At 36.5% G+C, this 24,848-nt stretch overlaps 1 pseudogene; it reads right to left on the bottom strand.

The window, feature by feature from the left end:
• Positions 1–15,439: 15,439 nt before the first annotated feature.
• Positions 15,440–15,686, bottom strand: LOC118848747 (annotated as a pseudogene).
• Positions 15,687–24,848: the final 9,162 nt, after the last annotated feature.

Genomic DNA, 24,848 nt, shown 5'->3' with positions numbered 1-24,848 from the left:
TGAATAATAGACCGTTGGGAGGAAGTACACCCCTAGCCAGAATGATGACCCCGAATCTGCAAATTAGAAAACAGCAAACACATAAGATCCAAAATATTGAGTACTGGACTGTGAGGGAAGATGTCCCACAACCTTATCCAGGAATACCTGGTTCAGCATGATATTGTTTACATTGTTTAGAGAACGTTTGGTTGGATAGAAAAGAGATACGAAAAATCTCTACTGGGATATGTATGAGAATCTCTAAGAATCATTTTGGACAGATATTTACCTAAACCAGGATTAGCAGCTCAGGGAATACATGTATTGGCTGGATTGACAGATTCTAGTTATCAAGGAGAAATTATTGTGACACTTCAGAATTTAGGTGAAGAACCTATACAGTTGTATAAAAATGATAGAATAGTTCGATTTATTATTATTCCTTATGAAACAATGCCTCTTGTGAAAACTGACCCTCCTTCCAAAATACCTATCAGAGGAAAGGAAGGATGGTTCTACCGATAGAATAAAATTGGGAGCTAAAGTATGGGTTAAATGGAAGCCAGAAAATGTTCCAAAGGCTGCAGAAATTATAGCACATGGGAAAGCCAATACTATAACAGTAGCCTACCCAGGAGAAAATAATTATGAAATTGTACCCTTGACCCATGTATTCTATTGTGAATGAGGCTATGATAGTCTCTTCGTTTCTTTTTGGCTCTTGTCTATTAATTTTGTTTGTGAGATTTGTTTCCTGCAGACTTAGTGCCACCCACTTGCAGATGCCTGATTGCTTAAGCCAGATGTCACCTTCTGTTGTGTTCAGATGTCACCTCTGGACCTGTCCACGACTGTGATGTGTCATCTCTGGACCTGTCTACAACTGTGATGTGTCATCCCTGGACCTGGCATCAACTGAGTTCCAGATGCCAGCTTGCTAAAGAACTGACCTCTCAAATAGGATTCTTTATCTTTTGGGGCAGGGACAGCTCTATGTCCAATTTCAGCAGGAAGAAGTTTTGGAGGACAAGATCTTCACCCCTTACCCCAAGATTTTGAGCCCCTTTCATTTGAGGGGGAAATGATGACGTTGCTTTATCTACTTATTTTGTGTTATCCCAGTTACATTATTGTGTAAAGTTCTGTTGACACCAGTTATCCCAGACTTCCCATTGCCCTATGTAATGGATAAGAAAGATCTTGGGGCCAAATATAGTAGCAATTAGATTTGAAGATCTTTCCCACCCATTAATAGGCCATGTGACCTGCTTACATCGCAGGAAGCCTAGGTTACATGTGGTGGGAGGAGCTTCCTGACAGGAAAAGGAAGTTATGTCACAAGAAAATGCTGAGAGAGAGAGAGAGAGAGAGAGAGAGAGAGAGAGAGAGAGATGTTATGACTGCTAATGGCCACCCTCGTGATTGTTAGAACTGAACAGGCTGACTTAGCTGTACTGTGAGTTTGTCTTTGGGGAGACCCCAGCAGGGGGTCGGAGAGGTTTTGTGATGGCAGGTCTCCAGATTGTTACATTGTGTGTGGAATGTTTTATTGCTGCGGTAGACAAGATAAATGGCTTGTGGGATATGGTTCTCTGGTGTCTGAATAAATGATTTACTTCTTCTACCTTCTACATGGAGAGTCTCATATACTTTGTGATACAGAGACTACATAGGCATTTTGACAATCATCATCTACATTGTTATCATTGCCTTACTGATACAGGAGTCAACATGCAAGTAACTATGTACATAAAGGAGATATAGATAGATAGATATTAAGTTGAAGGTAGTCACAGTGGGAAGGCACTAGCAGCAGTGGCCATCAAGGAAAGACCTCCTGCAGAAGTTGGTATCTGAGCTGAGTCTTGAAGGAAGCTCTGAAGCTGAGGTGGGAAGGAAGAGCATTCCAGGCATGGTGTATAGCCAGTGGAAATTCTGGAAGTCAGGAGATGGAATGTCATGTGCAAGGAATAGTGGGGCAGGCCAGCATAACTGGATCATAGTAAGTGAAGGAGAATAAATTGTAAGAAGACTGGAAAGGTACAAAGGGGTGATATTGTGAAAGGCTTTAATTATCTAAGAGAGTGCTTTATATTAGATACTGGTGTTAACAGGGAGCCACTGGAGTTTATTGAGTAGGGAGGTGATATAGTTAGATCTGCATTTTAGAACAATCCCTTTGGCAACTGAGTGGAGGATGGACCATAGTGGGGAGAGACTTGAAACAGGAAGAACAACCAGAAGGCTTTTGCAATAGTCTAGGAATGAAGTGATGAAGGTCAGTACCAGCATGGCAGCTGGATAAGTAGAGAGAAAGGAATATGCATGACAGTTGTGAAGATAGAAATAACAGGATTTGACAACAGACTAGATACGAAGTATGAGAGCAAGAAAGGAGTTGAGGTTGACACCGAGGTTGAGATCCTGGGTGACTGAGGGAATAGAGGTGCCCTCTAGAGTAACAGGTAAAATGGAAAGAGGGAAAGGTTTTAGAGGAAAGATAATTCTGTTTTGGGACATATTGAATTTGATATGACTACAGAATATCCCACTCACAGTGTCTGGAGCTCAGGAGAGAGGCTAGGGCTGGATACATAGATCTAGGAATTATCTGAATAGAGATGATAGTTGAAACCATGGGAGCTGATAGCACCTACTCTAGGCCAGGCAATGTGCTAAGCATCTTACAAATATCACTCCATTTGATCCTCATAACAACCCTGGGAGTTAGATGCTATCATTATCTCCATTTTACTTTTGAGGAAACTGAGACAAATAAAGGGTAAGTGATTTGCCTAAGGTCACGCAGCTAGGAAGTGTCTGTCTACTCATTTCATCAAATGAGATAGTATAGGCTGAAAAGAAAAGAGGATGACCCAAGACAAAGCATTAAGGGAAACTAAATTATAGGAGCATGAAAATGAATATCCTACAAAGGAGACTAAGGAGTGGTCAGACAGGTTCTGACTGTCTGAGCTGGGAGAAAAGAGTATCATATTACCTATAGAAGAGAGAGTATCCTGGAGGAGAGGTCAAAAAAGCTTCAGAGGGATCAAGAATGGTGAATATTGAGAAAAGACCATTAGATTTAGCAATTAAGACATTAATAACTTTGGAGAGAACAGTTTTAGTTGAATGATGAAATCAGAATGCAGATTACAGGTAGTTTAGAAGAGAATGAGAGGAAGTAAAGGTACCCAGTATAAATGGTTTCTGCATTGTATTCAGTAACAGCAATATTGCACAACGGTGAACTGCGAGTGACTTAGATATTCTCAGCAATATGAAGATCTAAGACAGTTCCGAAGGACTTATGACAAAAAATGCTATCTCTTTCCAGAGAAGTAACTGATGGAGTCTGAATACAAATCAAAGCATACTTTTAAAATTTCTTTATTTTTCTTGATTTGGGTTGTTTTTGTTTTTGTTGGGTTTTTGTTTTTGTTTTGGTCAGTGTTTTCTTTTATAACACGGCTAATATGGAAATATGTTTTCCATGACTGTACAAGTATAAACTATATCAGACCTGCATAATTTGGCAGTAGGTAGGGGCCAAAAGTAAAATAGGTTAAACTTCTTTTTATTGCAGATAGATTAGACTACAGACAGACTGACGATGGTTGGTTGCCCAGAGTCACGTGACAAACAAGAAAGTGTGCAGTGGCAACCCTACATTTTTGTGGGCCACCCAAAATCCTTTGGTGGGCTGCAAGCAACCCACAGGCCATATGTTGTACAGGTCTGATCTATATCAAATTTCTTGCCTTCTCAAGGAGGGAAGGAGGTGGGAGGAGAAGAAAGAATTCAAACTAAAAAATTTTTAAAACAAATGTTAAAATTTGTTTTTATGGCGCAGCTAGGTGGCACAGTGTATCTGTGTACCTAGGTGGCACAGCACCGGCCCTGGAGTCAGGAGGACCTGAGTTCAAATCCGACCTCAGACACTTGACCTTGGGCAAGTCACTTAATCCCAACTGCCCTGCCTTCCCCCCTCCAAAAAAATTGTTTTCACAGGTAATTGAGAAAAAATAAATTTAAATTAAAAAAAATGGTTTCTCAGGTTTAGCCTAGGAGAGAGGAAATATAAGATGATAGCTAATAAGGATTGTCAGATCAAATGGGATTTTTTTGAGGGTGGAGGAGACATTGGTATATTTGTAGGCAGCAAGGAAGCATCCAGTAGACAAGGAAAGATTGAAAAATTACCAAGAGTGGGGATAATAGTGAGGGTGATCTGCTGGAGAAAACTGAGGGGATAGGATTAACGGTAAATGTCAAGGCTTTGACTAGGCAAGGAAAAGGTCCACCTCTTTATAAAAGACAGAAGTGAAGGAGGAGATAGTGGATGAAGATATGTGAGTGATGTGAGATGAGGAAGGGGGTGTGCTCTAGGAGATTCGTCTCAATTTCTGAAGTCTGAGGTGAGGTCCTCAGGTGAAAGGATGGGAGTAGAGGGAGAACAGGAGGCTTTAAAAGAGAGAAAAAAGGTTTATAATAGTTGCTGTGGTGATCCAGACAGCAAATTGATTAGGGAGGGATGAAAAAGATTACCTTTCAATAAGGGCCCAGTTGGGACTACATAGCATTAAGTTATAATGATCACTTGGAAGTGCTATGATTTTCTCCAACTTTTTTCAGCAGAATAAGAGCAAAGGAGGTAGATGGGGGCAATAATCCAAAGTTGGGATTTGGCAAGGCATGATTGGTAATATGACAAGTGGGCAAGGGATTCAAGAGTAGCCCAAGGAATAAACATAGGGAACTATGTGGCACAGTGGATAGAATGCTGAGCCTGAAATCAGGAAGATTCATTTTCCTGAGTTCAAATCTGGCCTCAGACACTTATTAGCTGTGTGACCCTGGGCAAGTCACTTGGCCCTGTTTGCCTCAGTTTCCTTATCTGTAAAATGAGCTGGAGAAGGAAATGGCAAACCATTCTAGTATCTTTGACAAGAAAACCCCAAATGGGGTCATGAAGAATCAGGTACAATATAAACAACTGAACCACAAAAATATAGGGAAGGGAGGAGAGTGTAGCCAGTGCACGGGTGATGATGGCCTGGGAAAGAACTGAGGTATGTGGGGAATGGAGGTCATGGTGAGGACAAAGAACAGGTTTGGGAGTTGTAAGGCAGAGGGAAATATAGAAAGATAAAATATGGTGATCATATAAAGGAATTTTGGAGTACATGAACATGGAAGTAGAAACTATGTGGGTGATGGCAAGATGAAGCTTGTGACATCTCTTTTTATAGGTGAGACAGAGTGGAGAAGTAGGTCATAGAAACCAAGTAGATTGAGGAACTGGGAAGTTAAGATAAGTTGAGCAAACATCAACATGTATGCTGAAGTCCCCTGGGAAGGGGCAGGAACGAGTTGTAATGGAGAGAAGGACTGTGAGCCAGGTATTGAATTCACTATAGAAAAGACCTCCTGTTCATTTCACAAAAAGGACTCAAGCTCAGGTCTTTGTACTTTTAATCCAGTGCTTTCTTCACTACATCACTCATGATAATTTTTAAAAATTAATTAATTCATTTTTGGTTTTCAATATTCACTTTCATAAGATTTCGAACTCCAAATTTTCTCCTCCCCCCACCCCAAGATGGTATACAATCTGATATGGGCTGTACATATAAATTCATATTAAACATTTTCACATTAGTCCTGTTGTAAAGAAGAATTAGAACCAATGGGAGGAACCACAAGAAAGAAGAATCAAACAAACAAAAAAACCAGTGCAAATAGTATGCTTCAATCTGAATTCAGACTACGTAGTTCTTTTTCTGGATGTGGATAGCATTTTCCATCAACTCAGGATAGTTTTTAATGGTCTTGTTAAACAGGAAGATTTTGTTTTGTTGTGATTTGTTTTAAGTCTTTCTCCTCATAGCTCCCAAGCATTGGAAAGTCATTTAAAGTTTAGAACTTTATATTTCTCTTTAGTCCTATAGCATAAAATTGTAGTTCTTTTTCCAGCCAGCTCTTATTAAAAATCATATTCTTGGGGGGTGGAGCCAAGATGGCAGAGAAAAGCCAGGAAGTTGCCTGAGATCTTCTCAGTTTCCCTTGGAAACAACATTAAATCAAGCCTTTATACAAATCCTGGAGTGATAGAACCTACAAAAACATTGAGTGAAACAATTTTCTAGCTTAAGATAACTGAGAAGGACTTCAGGAAAGATCTGGCTCACTTGGGTAAAAGGGAAATGCAGCCCAGCACAGGCCCTAGGCAAGCCAGTGGAAGGCTCTTAGTCACAGCATAGATCAGCAACCAAGAACCCTCAGTCCTGGCTCAGCAGGCCAGTGCTACAGCATGCCAGCTGTTAGACCTCCAGCCTCAGCACAGAAGGCAAACTGCCAGCCCTGGAACCCCCAGCACAATAGGCGCAACTAGGCCAGGACACCTCAATATGGTAAGCAGCGACCAGCACCTGAGGCCCCAGTGCAGAAAGTCAGTGACCAGGCTCCTGGACCCCAGCACAGGAAGCTTGGGAAAGTGCTTCCGGTCCTCCAGAAGCAGAGCTCAATTTTAAAAGTCAAAAAACAGGCTAAAAATAAGGAAGAAGAAGAAGAAGAAGAAGAAGAAGAAGAAGAAGAAGAAGAAGAAGAAGAAGAAGAAGAAGAAGAAGAAGAAGAAGAAGAAAGAAGAAGAAGAAGAAGAAGAAGAAGAAGAAGAAGAAGAAGAAGAAGAAGAAGAAGAAGAAGAAAGAAGAAGAAGAATCCTGAAAGCTATGGCAACAGGGAAGATCAAAACACAAACTCAGAAGATGACAACAACGTCAAAATGCCTACTTGGGATGCCTCAAAGGAGAATATGAATTGGTCTCAACACCAAAAAGCCTTCATGGAAGAGCTCAGAAAGGATTTTAAAATCAAATAAGAGAGGTAGAAGAAAAATTGGGAAGAGAAATGAGAATTATGCAAGAGAATTATGAAAACAAGTCAACATCTTGAAAAAGGAAGCACAAAAATTGACTGAAGAAAACAACTCCTTAAAAAAAAATTGGCCAAATGGGAAAAAAATATCCAATGTAGAAAAGAACCCCTTTAAAAGTAGAATTGGCCAAATGGAAAAAGAGATACAAAAGCTAACTGAAGAAAATAATTCCTTAAAAATTAGGATTGGGTAAGTAGAAGCTAATGACCCTATGAGACAACAAGAATCAGTCAAACAAAAGCAAAAGAATGAAAAAATAGAAGAAAATGTAAAATATCTCATTGGAAAAGCAACTGACCTGTAAAATAGATCTAGGAGATATAATTTAAGAATTATTGGACTATCTGAAGGCCATGATCAGAAAAAGAGACTGAACAGCATTGTTCAAGAAATCATCAAGGAAAACTGCCCTAATATCCTAGAACCAGAGTGTAAAATAGTCATTGAACGAATCCACCAATCACCTCCTGAAAGAGCTCCCAAAATGAAAACTGCAAGGAATATTGTAGTCAAATTACAGAATTATCAAGTCAAGGAGAAAATACTGCAGGCAGCCAGAAAGAAACAATCCAAATATCAAAGAGCAACAGTAGGATTACACAGGACTTAGCAGCTTCTGTATTAAAGGATAGGAGGGCTTGGAATATGATATTCTGGAAGGCAAAAGAGCTTAGATTACAAACAAAAATCAACTATCCAACAAAACTGAGCATAATCTTTCCAGGGAAAAGATAGATATTCAATGAAATAGGGGATTTGCAAACTTCCCTGATGAAAAGACTAGAACTGAATAGAAAATTTAATCTCCAAATACAAGAATCAAGAGAACCATAAAAAGGCAAACAGGAAAGAAAAAAAAACCATGGTATTCAATAAGGGAAAACTGTTTACATCCCTACATGTGAAGATGATAACTTATAACTCTTAAGAACTATATCTCTATTAGGGCAGTTAGAAGAAGTATACATAGACAGAGGGTATGGGTATAAGTTGACTTTGATGTGATGTGATTTTGATGATGTGATTTAAAAAAAATTAAGGGGTGAAAAAATGATTGTACTGGGAGGAGAGGAAAGGGGGAGGCAGAATAGAGTAAATTATATCACACGAAGAGGTGTAAACAATCTATTATGGTAGAGGGAAAGAAGGGAAGGGGTGAACATTGTTTGAACTTTTATTGGATTTGCCTGAAAGAAGGAATACCAGACACAATCAGTTGGGTATAGAAATTTATTGTACCCTATAGGGAAGCAGGAGAAAGAGAAAAGGAAAAGGGCAGGGGAAGGGAGGGAGCTGACAGAAGGGAGGGCAGGAAGTAGGAGGGGAAAGGCAGAACTGATAGAAGGGAGAGCTAATTAAGGGAGGTGGTGATAAGAAGCAAAACATTGGTGAGGAAGGACAGAGTAAGAGGAAAGAGAAAGATATAAACAAGGGGGGAAAATAGGATGGAGGGAAATACATAGTAATCATAACTGTGAATGTGAATGGAATGAACTCTCCCATAAAATGGAAGTGGATAGCAGAGTGAATTAAAAACCAGAATCCTGCAATATGTTGTTTACAAGAAACACACATGAAGCAGAGAGATACGCATCAACTAAAGGTAAAAGGCTGGAGCATAATATATTATATTTCAGCTGAAGTTAAAAAAAAAAAAGCAAGGGTAGCAATCCTGATCTCAGACAAGGCAAAAGCAACAATAGATCTAATTAAAAGAGATAAGGAAGAAAACTACATCTTGCTAAAAGGTAACAGACAATGAAGTCATATCAATACTAAACATATATGCACCAGGTGGTATAGCATCCAGATTCTTAGAGAAGTTAAGTGAGTTACAGGAAGAAATAGACAGCAAAACTATACTAGTGGGGTACCTCAACTTCCCCCTCTCAGAACTAGATAAATCTAGCCATAAAATAAACAAGAAAGAAGTTAAGGAGGTGAATAGAATTTTAGAAAAGTTATATATGATAGACCTCTGAAGAAGATCGAATGGGGATAGAAAGGAATATACCTTTTTTTCTCAGCAGTACATGGCACCTACACAAAAAATCGACCATATATTAGGGCAGGGCTGTCCAAAATGCAGCCGGCAGCGTGATTTCTGCGGCCCGCCTACAAGCATAGAAATTTACATAAATGCTTTAGTAAATGAAGCTGAGCTACCACAGAGCTCTTACTAGAGTGGCAAATCAAAATATATTGTCTATTGTTTCAATAAAAACCTAAGGTTAGACAGTCCTGTATTAGATCATAAAAACCTGACAATCAAATGCAGAAAGGCAGAAATATTAAATGCATCCTTTTCAGATCATGATGCAAAAAAAAATTACATGTAATAAAGGGCCATAGAAAGATAGATTAAAAATTAATTGGGAAGTAAATAATCTAATCCTAAAGAATGAGTGGGTCAAATAAATAATAGAAGCAATAATTTCATCAAAGAGAATGACAATAATGAGACAACATACCGAAATTTATGGGATGCAGCTAGAGCAGTTCTTAGAAGAAATTTTATACCTCTAAATGTTTATGTGAATAAAATAAAGAGCAGAGAAATGAATTGAGCATGCAAGTAAAAATCTAGAAAAAGAACAAATTAAAAATTCCCAATGAAATACCAAATTAGATATTTTGAAAATCAAAGGAGAGATTAATAAAATTGAAAAGAAGAAAACTATTGGACAATAAATAAAACTAAGAGCTGGTTTTATGGGGGAAAAACAATAAAACAGATAAACCTATGGTTAATTTGATTTAAAAAAAAGAAAAAAGAAAACCACATTACCACTATCAAAAATGAAAAGAGTGAATATACTACCAATGAAGAGGAAATTAAAGCAATAATTAGGAGCTAATCTGCTCAACTGTATGCCAATAAATATAACAATCTAAATGAAATGGATGAATATTTACCCCCAAAATCCCCAGATTAACAGAAAAGGAAATAAAATATTTAAATAACCCCACTTTAGAAAAAGATATTGAACAGGCCATTAATGAACTCCCTAAGAAAAATATCTTCAGGGCCAAATACATTTACAAGTGAATTCTACCAACCATTTAAAGAGCAATTATTTCCAATACTATAAGTATCTGGAAAAATAGGTGAAGGAGTCCTACCAAATTCCTTTTATAACACAAATATGGTGCTGCTACCTAAACTTGGAAGAGCCAAAACAGAGAAAGAAAATAATAGACTAATTTCCCTAATGAATATTGATGTGAAAATTTTAAATAAAATATTAGCAAAGAGATTACAGCAATTTATCACCTGGATAATACATTATGACCGGGTGGAATTTTTACCAGGAATGCAGGGCTTGTTCAATATTAGAAAAACTAACAGCATAATTGACCATATCAATAACAAAACAGAAATCACGCGATTATCTCAATAGATACAGAAAAAAAACTTTTGACAAAATGCAACATCAAATTCCTATTTTTCAAAAAACCTAAAAATCATAGGAATAAATGAGTTTTCCTTAAAATAATAAGTAGTATCTACCTAAAACCCAAAGCAAGTGTTATATGTAATGCGAATAAGCTAGAAGCCTTCCCAGTGAGATATGAAGTGGAACAATGATGCCCCTTATCACTACTATTATTCAATATTGTACTAGAAATGTTAGCTTTAGCAATACAAGAAGAAAAAGAAATTGAAGGAATTAGAATAGCAATGAGGAAACAAAACTATCACTCTTTGCAGATAATATGATGGTATGTAGAGGGCCAGCTCTGAGAAAGTCCATTCTGGGATAAGATACAGGCCAGGTTTTCACTGAAGCCTATTCTTGCCCTTGGGCTGATAACTCAGGACCTGGGGTCTCCAAATCCCCTCTGCACACACGTACTAAATACCACCTGTGGGCTGTTAACACAATATTGTTACTGCAAAAAGGGAACAAAGCATGAGGAAGTCTTGCAACGTAACAAATGTTTCGCATGAGAACTTGTTGATCTGCTTGCCTAAAAAGTATATAAGCCTTTTCCCTCAGCTTAATAAACAGAGCTGTGCTATACTCTCCCACCTGGCCCATGACTTCTTTTCACTCTCTGCCGCATCTTTTTCTCTCTGGTGTCCTGGCTCCATGGCTGCTGGTGCCAATGATAGAGAATCCTAGAGAATTCCCTAAAAATTTTCTTGAAATAATTAACAACTTTAGCAAAGTTGCAGGATATAATACAAATCCACGTAAATCACCACCATTTCTATATATTACCAACAAAGTCCAGCAGCAAGAGATAGAGAAATTCCATTTAAAATAGCTGTAGACAATATAAAATATTTAGGAGTCTTCCTGCCAAGACAAACCCAGAAACTATATGAACACAATTACAAAATACTTTTCACACAAATAAAGCCAGATCTAAACAATTGGAAAAATATCAATTGTTCATGGGTAGGCTGAGCTAATATAATAAAAATGATCGCTCTACCTAAATTGATTTACTTATCCAGTGCCAAACAAATCAAATCAAAAATTATTTTATAGAGCTAGAAAAAATAATAACAAAATTTATCTGGAAGAACAAAAGGTCAAGAACATCAAGGGAATTAACAAAAAAAAAGAATGCCAAGGAAAGTGGCTAAGTCATACCATATCTAAAACTAAAATATAAAGCATCAATTATCAAAACTATTTGGTACTGGCTAAAAAATAGAGGAGTGGTGAATTCGAAGGTGTACGTAGAACCTATATCGGATTACATGCCATCTTGGTGGGGAGAGGGGTGGAGAGGAAAGGGAAGAAAATTTGGAACTCAAAAACTTGTGAAACTGAGTGTTGTAAATGAAAAATAAAACAGAAATTTTTTTAAAATAAAGGAAAAAAAGAAAGAGATCCCGAAATAAAAAAAAAAAGCCAGAGTGGTAGATCAGTGGGATAGATTAGGTACATAAGACACAATGCTAAATGACTATAGTAATATTCTGTTTGATAAACTCAAAGACTCCAGCTTCTGGGAGAACTCACTGTTTGACAAAAACTGCTGGGAAAACTGGAAAACAGTATGGCAGAAACTAGGCACAGAACAACATCTCATAACATACACCAAGATAAGGTCATAATTTGGACATAAAGGGTGATGTGATAAGCAAATGAGGAGAGCAAGGAACAGTTTACCTGTCAGATCTATAGAGAAGAGAAGAATTTATGACCAAACAAAAGACAGAGGATGGATCATTTTGATTACATTAAATTAAAAAGTTTTTGCACAAGTAAAATCAATGCAACCAAGATTAAAAGGAAAGCAGAAAGTTGGAAAATGATTTTTACAGCCAGTGTTTCTGATAAAGGCTTCATTTCTGAAATATATAGAGAACTGTGTAAAATTGACAAGAATACAAATCATTCCCCAACTGATGAATGGTCAAAGGATATGAACAGGCAGCTTTCAGATGAAGAAGTTAAAGCTATCCAGAGTCATATGAAACATGCTCTAAATCACTATTGATTAGAGAAATGCAAATCAAAACAACTCTGAGGTACCACCTCACACCTTGGCTAATATGACAAAACAGTAAAATGACAGATGTTGGAGAAGATCTGGGAAAATTGGAACACTAATACATTGTTGGTGGAGTTGTGAACTGATCCAACCATTCTGGAGAGCAATTTGAAACTATGCCCATACTTCTAAGCATACTTTTTGATCCAGCAATACTACTACCAAGTCTGTATCCCAAAGAGATCATAAAAAAGGGAAAAGGACCCACATGTACAAAAATATGTATTGCAGCTCTTTTTGTGGTGGCAAAGAATTGGAAATTGAGGGGATGCTCATCAGTTGGGGAATGGCTGAACAAGTTGTAGTATATGAATATAATGGAATACTATTGTGCTATAAGAATGATGAGCAAGCAGATTTCAGAAAAACCTGAAGAGACTTACATGAACTGATGCTGAGTGAAGTGACCAGATACAAGAGAACGTTGTACATAGTAACAGCAACATTGTTCAATGATCAACTATGATTAACTTAGCTCTTCTCAGAAATACAATGATCTAAGACAATTCCAAAAGACTCCTGACAGAAAATGCTATTCACATCCAGAGAAAGAACAATGGAGTCTAAATGCAAGTTGAAGCATATTATTTTCTACTTTTTTGGTTGTTTTTTTTTTCTCGTGGTTTTTCCCTTTTGTTCTCGTTCTTCTTTCACCACATGACTGTTGTAGAAATATGTTTAACATGATTTTACACGTGTAACCTACATCAGATTGCTTGTTGTCTTGGGGAGGGGAGGAGGGAGGGAGGAAAATTTGGAGCTCAAAATCTTATCAAAATGAATGTTGAAAACTATCTTTACATGTAATTGTAAAAAATAAAATACTGTTAAGTAGGGGAAAAAATAAAATCAAAAATTAAATCAAATACCAAAATGCAATGCAATCAACATTTTCCTGCGCCAGTTATTTCCTTGTTCCTCATTTGTATTCAGATGCTACATTCTTTATAGTCAAAGACTATTCTGTCTCACAGTCCTCTATAAATACTAATTACAAGTTTAATATACTATTTTACTAGCAAGAGATACATCAAATTATAATTATAAATGGTTAATACATAATAGCACATGCCCAATTTTTAAAAATCTTTTATCCTAGAATAACTATGCAGTTGTCTTTAAATGCTAGATGACTTATATAAATGTTTTGCTGTGCCCAACTCTTTTATAAATCATTTGCCTATGTGGGCATAGAGCAGTAAAATCTTTGTTCAGTATTTTCCTAGGTAGCCAGGCTTATAACCTGAGGGCAAGGACTTTCATTCACCACTTTAGTTGTACTTTGGCTACTAGACACTTCTTGTTGTGGGGTGGGCTAGGTGTTCTCTAAGGTCCCTTCCAGTTCTAAAATTCTAAGATTCTGCCTAGAGAGGGAAACACAAAAGTATAGTTGAGGTATCTGGTGGGTGGCCTACATCTGCTACAGACAATCTCCAAAAACGTCTGCCCAGCTCCAGGAACACTTAGGCAAAGAATGTATTCCTCCCCTTGGAAGACAGAAAATTTGGATTATATAATAAGTTATTCATTGCTGTTGTTCACTTGTTCAGTCACATCCAATTCTTCATGACCTCCAAGGGGTTTTTCTTGGCAAAGATATTTGAGTGGTTTGCAATTCTTTTTCCAAGGTATTCATAGAATCTTAAAATACTAGAATAAGAAGAGATCAGGAATGAATGAAAAAGGCATTTATTATGTACCAGGCAGACACTGTAGTAAGCATTGGTGATTCAAATATAATCAAGTAAGAGAATCCCTTCCCTAAAGAAGCTTACATTCTAATGGAGAACACAACATATATAGGAAAGTGGTGGCCAGGAATAAGTATTTTAAGAACAGGAAAAATTCAGGGGGGAAAGGTAGTTAAACATGATGCAGTTGATTGACATATCCCTTCCAGGAATGGCAGTATCCATATGGTTACTGTTCTCAGAATTGAAAGAGTAGGGGGGAAGGGGTGGAGCAAGAAAGGAAGAGAGTGAGGGAAGCAGACGACTCTCTCCTCTGGTCTGTCTGAGGAAATGGTTCTGCCTTTTTTTGGACATTTCTCCATATTCTAAGGCTCCATTAGATTTTGAGCTGGGTAAATACTAGCAAAAGCCATTAATTCTCTATAAGATAGGAGCTACATATATAGCATTTCTCCTAGGTATGAGAATTGAGTATGGATGGTTAACTCCACTAGTGCCTGAGGAAACCAGTCTAAAGTTACCCACTCTCTAAATGGGGTGCTACATAAAATAAAGGAAAATCTGGCTTCACAGAGAGACTTGGGGTTACAGGGCAATTCCTAGCTCATCAATGAATGTACAAACCCATTATAGGTTGAGATTTATCAAACATATCAACTACTAGAGGAAATTCTAGTTCAATATAAACATACAAACAATTTCCATAAACTAAGAACAGAAGCCTTAATAACTCTAAAAATATGACAGACAATTATTACTGAAAAGAGGATGACAGTAGGTCACTGATCAATACCTACCCTAGTCCAAGGTAGAAAGCATAGAGACAAAAAAAAAACTTCCTTCTTCTTTACTGGCCACCTTAGAGAGGTAGGGAGGGAAGATGGGGAGAAAGGAGATAGGAAGAAAGGAGAGGTGGAGAGAGAGAAAAGAATGAGATATAGAAAGAATGAGAGACATGAGGAGAGATGGGGAAAAGTCAGGGAAAGGGAGTGATGAGTAGAGAAATGAGGGAGATATGGAGAGAATGAATATGTGGGAATGAATTAGTGGAGTTGAGGTTTTTGTATTTATTCTCCACATACAGGGATATATATGTGTATATATGTTTGTATGTGTATGTATGTATACACATACACATAAACATATTCACACATAGACAAGCTTCTTGTAAGTAGGAATTGTTTAATTCTTTGTTCTTGTATCCTAGGTTCAAGTGTGGCCTCTGACACATACTAGTTATGTGACTCTGGGCAAGTCACTTCTTTTTTTTTGTTATAAACTATTTATTAATAGATAAGGCCAGTAAAGTTGTTTACTTCTTCTTGGACACACCCACAGTGAGACCCCTGTGGCCTGTAGTCTTGGTGTGCTGGCCTCGAACTTGGAGACCCCAGAAGTGCCAAAGCCCACGATGTGCCCGAATCTTCCTGTCGTTCCAGATCTTCATGCAGCTTATTGTCCAGCCTGTTGGCCAGAACCTGGCTATACTTTCCATCCTTTACATCCTTCTGCCTGTTAAGGAACCAGTTTGGAATCTTGTATTGCCAGGGATTCTGCATGATGGTGATCACACGCTCCAGCTAATCTTCAGTGAGCTCACCAGCCCTCTTGGTGAGGTCAATGTCTGCTTTCCTCAGTACTACCTGAGCATATCTTCAACTCACACCCTCGATGGCTGTGATGGCAAAAGCTATTTTCCGCTGTCCATCTCTGGAAGCTGGGCATCTGAGTGCATCCAATCAGCTTTCTAAGACTATAAATTGTGTAGAAAATGCTGAACCCACTTATTTAACTCCTTCTGTAATCTTTAGTGACATTAGGTTCTGAGGGGATACATTTCTTTTATATCTCTTGCAAAGGAAGAAAAGGTGGAGAAATTGTATGGGGAACTCGATAAGATCCTCCAAATTTATCAGCATGTACTTAGTGACTTCAATGCAAAGGTGAGAACAGGTGAGGATGGCAAAAAAATATTGAAAAAGATGGGTCAGGAGTAAGGGAGGGACCAAAGACTTGTATACTACACAAAAGCATCACATTTACACATCATGAATAATTTTCAGAAAAGGATTGGTAGGCACTGAACAGAGTGAACACTGATCAACATTATGAAAAATGAAACTGACATAACAGTCAAGAAGTGACTTATTACTGATGTGGGAATCATGCCTGACTAAGTTGTCGGAGTAGTCAGATTACTGCCTTCTTTGAGCAAAGATGGAGATTAGTGCAAAGCTGGAAGAACAGATAAAAATGAGAAAAAAATTCAATTGAAATAATGCAATCCTGACTTATTTAAATAAGTTGTTGATAATGAAAAATGAGTGGTGGGTAGAGGACAGGACAGACACAAGTTATAATAATTTCACAAAGTTCAAAAGGTATAAATAAATTGCCATAACAAGGAGATCCAAAAAGCTAAGAAGCACCATAGTCAGCAAATACTTGACTTATTGCCAAAGAGATATATGGCAGCCAAAGGCAATACTAGTAAAAATATTAACTGACTGTAAAATCTTATAGAGATAATGAAATAAACATATATATGTTATTTATAAAACATATACAAATAACATACATACATATGCTTATTAGAGATTGAAACAGTAAGGCAATAAACACAACATCAACAATAATCATGAATATGCCTATGTAGTTCTGTATCACAAAGTATGAGAGACTCTCCATAATGAAGGTAAAAGAAGTATAACATTTATTCAGATATCAGAAAATCATATCCCATAACCAAATGTTCAGCTCCCACAGCCAGTCAGTCCACTTCATCACAACAGCAAGGAACTTAAAATACCATATCACAGCCTGGAGACTCTCTATCCCAAAACCTCTCTGACCCCCTGCTGTGGTCTTCCCCAAAACAAATTCACAGTACAGCTAAGTCAGTCTGTTCAGTTCTAACCATCACGAGGGTGACCATTAGCAGCCATAACATCTTTCTCTCTCTCTCTCTCTCAGCATTTTCTGTGACATAACTTCCTTTTCCTATCGGAAAGCTCCTCCCACCATGTAACTTAGGCTTCCTGTGACATAAGCAGGTCACATGGCCTATTAATGGGTGGGAAAGATCTTCAAATCTAATTGCTACTACAGAGATTTAGAACTGGAAAAGACCTTAGAGATCTAGTCTAATCCCTTTTTTTAAAGATGAGGAAATGAAAGCTGAGAGGTTAAGTAATTTGCCTGTGATAACACAGCTCCACCCCTCCCCAAACAAAAGCCTCCTTTGTATCAAATATATATGCATATTACATATGTACATAGTACATATACACCTGCTTATTCCTTATCTATATCTCTATATATTCATGTATCCAAGTACTTCTCATTATGGTAAAGCTTGTTATAAAAATCTAGCAGATCTTTTCTATTTTTATTCTCTCTTGTCAAATTTTCATCTTTAAATGTACTAATAATAGTACTTCTACCAAGGACTCTTCAAACTAATCTTATTCTACTCTGATTTATAAGGCAATATTGATTATAGGCTGCATAAGTTAAGAGTATAATCAGAAAATCAGGGGTATATACCAATGGCTGAAGACAGAGATAGAAAATATAACCCTCTAAAATTTAAACTAACAAGAATCAACATAAATGAATGAAATTAGTCATCTGGGAAAGTATTTCCTGGAAGTAACTCACAAAAAGGTAGAACTACAGTACTGTAATAAGTTAAAATGCCTTTCTAAAAATACACATATCAAAATAAAATGTAAGTTTTGGATAAGGTATAGCCCTGGAAAATTTGTCATGAGGAAATGTTGTAATGGCCAAAATTAACTGTTAAAAAGTATTTAAAAATTAAAAGTTGAAAAGAAAGCCTGTCAGTATATTTAGGCCTGAGGTGAAGGTGTCTTATCTTGATGCAAGTTTAAATAACTTGAAGATACTCCTACTTTGGCAGGTAAAGCTATATCTCTCATTATAATTTAATAGAATTATTTAGCAGGCAATTCTCTAAAAGTGTTCCATGAAACCCATGTGAAGAGGGATGACATGATAAAATTCTGATGTTAACAATACTAGCAAAATAGTTTTATTTTTTTCTAAAATATAAAATTATTAATCAAAAGCAGTGCAGTCAGCAATATTGTGGTAGGGAAATAGGCTTACTAGCTGTGATCTTGTAAGTCACAATTTCTCCAGGCTTCAGCTTTCTCCTCTGGAAAATAAATTGGATGAGATAATTTCTGAGGTTTCCAGCTTAGATACTCTGATTACTATATTTTTTAAAAAAGTTTCCCTAATTCTTCTTTATCTCTAGGGATATGTCAGACTTTCTTGAGCAGCCTATTTCAAACTACAAAGGTGACCAGGGACAAATTAACATTGGAAATGTTAATTTAAGATCATTAAATTCTGCGGAATGAATGAACAAATTATGGCATAGAATTGGAACGAAATATTAAGTAAGAAATGATAAATGAGATTCAGAGAAACTGAAGAAGACTTGTTTGACTTGATGTAGAGTGATCAGAACCAAGAGAATCTGTATGACTACAATAAACATAAAAGAAATCAACTAAAAAATTTAATGTCAGATCAATGAAATGACCAATCATGATTCTAGAAGAGTATATATAAAGTGTGCCTCCCATGGCAGAAAAGTGATAGACTAGAAATGCAAAATAAGACATACTTTCAGATACTATTCAGCCAAATAGAAAGGAAAGGGAGCCACTAAACCATATATAAGGATCCCTGTAGGTCAAACATTGACTCAGAAACCTACATATTAACATTGCCTATGTTCTATTGTATTTTCATTTATTTTGTTAAATATTTCCCAGTTACATTTTAATCTAGTTCATCCAGTAGTGCTGCAAGGCTTGGAAACCTGTGGGGAGCCAGCTATATCCTGTTTAGGACTCATTAGACCTCTGTGAAGCAGTCTCTTAGATCTTTGCACAGCAATGTCAATTGAGAATGGGTCTGTGCACGGCAAAGGCCAGTTTCAGGATAAGAAGATGTGGCAAAGAAAACCCACCTTCGTAGCTGATTATCTACATGGGAGATGACAGAAATGTTTCAGTCTGGTTATCTACATGTGAGAGAACATAAATGTTTCAATTTGGTTAGCCTTGAGGAAAAATGGTGTCTCTCTCCCAGGAGCAAGGAGATAAAAAACTTGATCAATGCTTTATTGTACTCTTCTTTGAAGTCAGGATGACTCAGCAATTAACCTGTATAAAATACTGTCAGTAACTCCATTAAAATCAGTCTATAGTCTGACTATACGACTTGCCTAGCCCCATGTTTGTGTCTTTTTGTGTCAATTACTTCATCATATATTCATGCCACTGCGGGCATAGTTGGCACCCGAACAGGGACTTGAAGTCTGGATGAAGTAACATCTTACCAATACAGTCTCCAGAGCATATTCATGTAAGGGGTAAGAGGATTAATTGTCACCGGGCTTACTGGGGGATTGTAGAGATTTAGAAATTTAGAAATTTAGAGATTTAAATATGAGGCAGATACAATTTAAGGATGGGGATCTGTATCTGCAAGTATTAAGAAAAATTGTAACAGAAGGAGGTTTTTGTATAACAGAAGAGCAAAAATGAGAAGGTACAATTGATTTAGAAAGATGGAACATTATCAGAAAACAAATGAGTAAAAGATTAAGGGAGGATGGATCAGAACACTTCCCAATGTCAGCCTTTTCCATATGGGACACTTTAAAAATATGTCTTACTCCAGAAGGAAAAGTTCCTATGGTACAAAGAACAATTAAGTATGATGTTGGGGTTGGGGCAAGATCTTGTGAGCCTCAGCCCAGGGATGGATGACAATAACCCACTAGGGGGTAACTAGCTAATTGGAAGTTACCAAAGTATAAAGGGTAAAGAAAAATTCTGGATTTCAAGAAATCCTTTTCGTGGGTCCTGTCATTTTCTGTCTGTATCTGTTTTGTGTTATATGTCTCTATGTGAAGAGAGTATGTTATCTGACTCTTTGCTGTTAAAGTTGTTGAAATAAGAAAATGCTCTTTCTTTCTCCCTTCATTCCAATTCTGGCCAAATTTGGAATGTGAAGAGAGATAAGAAAGAAAATAGGGATCTTTTCCCCTTAGAGGTAAGTGTTACTCCTAAATTTGATGCTTAAGGTAAACCAGAATTTATTATGCTATTTGGCACTAAGGCAAATTTAGAATATGCATAGATCTGAAAAAGAGAGACTTTGAGTTTCCCAGTATGGGGGAGAAGGGACAAGGCACTGCTGGATCTTTTCCAGAGTCCCACTCACCTTGGCTGGAGGATTCAAGGTTCTCACTTTCAAAAAAGTTTTTAAGGAGTGAACACAGAAGTAAAATTTACTCGAGTAAAAATTAGAACCATTAAGATCTTTTCACCCTGTCTCTGACTGAGCCAGGGCTACGATAAAAGTTAGAGCAGCTAAAAATTCTTTGGCAGATTCTGTTAACCATAGATAATCTGGTGAAGCATATGAAACCTTTCTCAAAATAATAATACACTTATAAATGTGAAGAAAAATGAGTTTAAATGACAAAACATTTATATTTTTTCCATATCCCCCTCCAATCCATCTATAGACACCTTGGGGGGTTAAGAATTCAAGCTCAATGTCAGAAGTATATACAAAATGTTTTAATTCATGTGTGGTTAATTAGAATCACCATGAGACTAGTATAAATAAAAAATTGGAAAAAGGACTTTAAAAAATCTAGAATGTGCTCTACAATGCATTCTAATTATGGTTTCCCAGTTTTTAGAATTAAGAACTTTAAGTAATGATCTTACAAATAGAATTGGAAAATATTTAATAACATAAAGGTACTAAGTAAATCAATAGAATTAATAAGTAGTTTTTTTTATACAACTACAGAGATCCTTATGTGCAATTTAGTGACCCTCATTCCTAACTGGGTTTGAAACAAGTGGCTTAAAGCTTCTAAAATAGAGAAATAAAAGCAGAGAATGAGAGCCAATCTGAACATATTATACCCAAAAGACTGTTACTTACTCTATTCCTGAGAAACAAAAATACTTCTTAGAATAGGAATTATCTCAATAGATATTTCTAGCTTGCTGTGATCTTCCTAAGTTTGCTACTTGGAAAGTTTAAAGAGTGATTTGGCTGTGAATATACAATAGAGAGTTGGCTCCTTTTCAAAATAATTGCCATTTAGAAAACCAGGTATTTCTACCTTTACCTGTAGTTAAGAGAAGGTCACACCTAAAACAATTTGGCCAGCACTTACAAAACTTGTAAGATTGTTAGCTAGGGTTTTTGGGATTACTGTTTTAACGTTAAAAACCAATAAAGTTCTAGAGAGATAGAAGGAATTATGTAGTCCCACCTTTCAGGCTAGATTCGTGGTTAGGTTCTATTAAATCTAATATGGATATTGGTTATTGTGAATTATTATTACTGTTCAATTAATTATCAAACTCCTCTGCCTGAAGGGGAAACTGACTATATCTTGTCAGCAATGATTCAAATTCCTTAGGCTTCCTTTTTACCTGGGCCAAAAGAAGTAGTTAGAATACTGGCCCAGCACATTTTAAACTGACCTGATTATGACATACCTATTGAGACTATGGCATAATTATTGCGATTTACTAATCGAGACCATTACTATTATCATTAATGTAAATGCTAGTTATATATATATATGTATATGTACACATATACATATATATATGTAAAATTTGAGACTCTGTGTTGTCAAAAAAGCTGTTTCTTTTATAATCTAAATGTTGTTAGGCTAAGAATTGTACTGAGTTAGAAAACTTTTAAATCATTCTAATTGACCATATTTTGTATTGTTGTAATTTAAGAAATCATAAATTACCAAATTTTGTCTTTAATTATTTTGCTATCATTTAGGAAATTTGTGTTAATTAAGCTATTGATGTTATTGCTTAAATCTAGTATTCACAAAAGTATGTTTAGTTTTTTTTCCTCTTCAATTATGTGGAAAAGGTTTGGTGATCAAATTTAAGAATTGTTTAATACTTAGGAATTGATAATAATATCAGGATAAATTGTAAGCTATTTCTGAGAAAGGGAAATATTTTTATGAAGAAAAGTTTTGTAAAATCCTTTGCATGATTTTTAGAAAGCCTTGACCTTGAATAAGTGTGCTCACAGAAACAGCTAAGGATAGCAGACAGGCCCAAGGTTTTTCCATTAACCCCTTCCTGAGATCCATGTTAATTCTCCTTATTTTGTAAAATTGCCAAGGCCCCTAGAAACTATCTGCACAGGCAAGGTCATCAGCCCCAGAAAAAGAACTTGAGTTATGTAAATTATAAACAATGAATTTGGCTTGCTAAGAAATTGCAAGTTTATGTATAATAGGATTCTAATATTTGGATTTTACACAAGGACAAGTTTAAATTAGAGAATGAAAAATGTTTAATGAAAATCCTTATGTATATGAATCTTCTAAATCTTTATTGCTTATTGCAGCTCCATGGAAGTAGAAGCAACTGTACTTGGCTCTAAGCTGTGATTGGTGAGACTTGCTGAAGGCACTTAGGACCGTAACTAATTTTGAATTTGAATTTGGGTATAGTTATCTGCATTGAAGATCTGTAACTATATCTGAGTTTAAACAAAGCAAGGATGTTTTATCCTATCATACTGGGTATGTCACATCCCTGCTTTTTCCTTCTATAGCAAATTTCTGTGATCAGAGCAAATAGTATAAGATATAAGCTTTTTTGTGTTATCTTACTAGGCAATCTAATCTTATTTCTATTTAGAACCAGATGTGCAGAAATTTATGCAAACTGCTTAAGACTCACCATAAGATGTTCTCTTTGTTTAAAAGGACTCCAAGAGCAGTAGTATTTTTCCTGTGATCACTCTTACTGCTACCAATGTGAGATCCCATTACACCTTTTTGACTAAGAAACTTTATATCTAAGAATTCTGCAATAACTAGAAACTTTGTTACAATACTCAGGAATTAGTGTTACTTAAAGACTTTTTCACCAACTTAGTAAAGTTTTATGAACAAGGGTATAAATGCATGCAAGCCACCTAGGGCTCGCTTTGTAAATGTTTCTTAAGCAATGTATGTTATTTTGTTATTTGATTAATACCATGCTTGTCTGAAGTTTTGTTGCAATTAATAATGCTAACAAGAAGAATGGTTTGTGGTTTATTTTGAAATGCCATCAAAGAAACATGGCATGACTAAAAGGTTAAGATTCTATGTACATTGTGTTAAAAATTGACTATTTAATGTATTTATGTATGTACTGAAGCCTGTTATTAATTCCTTAAGTGACATCCTATCCTCCTAGTGAGGAAATTAATAATGGGTGAATGTAAAGTGTAAGACACTAGCTTCTGATGTGAATTTCTTAAATATGACAATTGGCCACGGTTCAGATTTTGAGTTTGTAAAGATGATCAGGGTTATAAAGATTAGAAATGGTAATTTAAAATTGGGCTAAGATTGCTCTTGTAGGAGAATGGACAGAAAGCAGGTTCCTACAAGAAGAGAAGATGCTGAGATGTGGTGCTACAGATGGCTGGAACCAAGGACCAGAGGATTTCATTGATGATGTTCCTTGTCAGACAGTTGTATATGGACTTTTTGAATCTTAAAGAGACAATTGCATTTTTATTTCTTTTTCAGTCTATGTATCTATATTCATAAAGGGGACTGCGTTGCTCAGTCCTTCCTAGATTTACTTAAAAGGGATAGTTAAGGGGAAAAATTCAGATGTATCTATAATTGTGAGGTATCTACAAAAGAAAAAGGGAGAGATTGATTGGAATGCTGAAATAGTGAAATGCCCCTCTTCCTGGTATTGATCCAGAGAGGGGAGCAAAAACAATTATTGATATTTTCAAAAAATTTAACCCATTTAATAATGTATTTTTGACTATTTTTCATATACTACCTTATATTCTTTGTTTGGTCATGGTAATTTTTTGTCTGCCTTGTGTCCTTAGGATAATGAATGCTATGTTTAAGCCACTTAAATTTACAGAATAAAAAGGGGGGAGATGTGGGGAGCCAGCTATATCCTGTTTAGGACTCATTAGACCTCTGTGAAGCAGTCTCTTAGATCTTTGCACAGCAATGTCAATTGAGAATGGGTCTGTGCACGGCAAAGGCCAGTTTCAGGATAAGAAGATGTGGCAAAGAACACCCACCTTCGTAGCTGATTATCTACATGGGAGATGACAGAAATGTTTCAGTCTGGTTATCTACATGTGAGAGAACATAAATGTTTCAATTTGGTTAGCCTTGAGGAAAAATGGTGTCTCTCTCCCAGGAACAAGTAGATAAAAAAAAACTTAATCAATGCTTTATTGTATTCTTCTTTGAAGTCAGGATGACTCAGCAATTAACCTGTATAAAATACTGTCAGTAACTCCATTAAAATCAGTCTATAGTCTGACTATATGACTTGCCTAGCCCCATGTTTGTGTCTTTTTGTGTCAATTACTTCATCATATATTCACGCCACTGCGGGTACAGAAACCTCTGGCTTATGTGATACAAAGGAGGGATTTTTGTGGGGACGGGGAGAAGGGGAAGTGGAGCTGTGTTATCATGGGCAAATCATTTGACTTCTCTCAGCTTTGTTTCTTCTATAAATTCATACGATTGGACTTGATGATCTCTAAAGTCTTTTCTAGCTCTACATCTATAATCCTATGGATCCCATTTTAAAGATAACAAAATACGGGCCCAGACAGGGGAAGTGACC

The sequence above is a fragment of the Trichosurus vulpecula genome, chromosome 4, assembly GCF_011100635.1.
Source record: "Trichosurus vulpecula isolate mTriVul1 chromosome 4, mTriVul1.pri, whole genome shotgun sequence".
Classification (NCBI taxonomy): domain Eukaryota; kingdom Metazoa; phylum Chordata; class Mammalia; order Diprotodontia; family Phalangeridae; genus Trichosurus; species Trichosurus vulpecula.
This window is presented reverse-complemented; position numbering and strand designations above follow the sequence as displayed.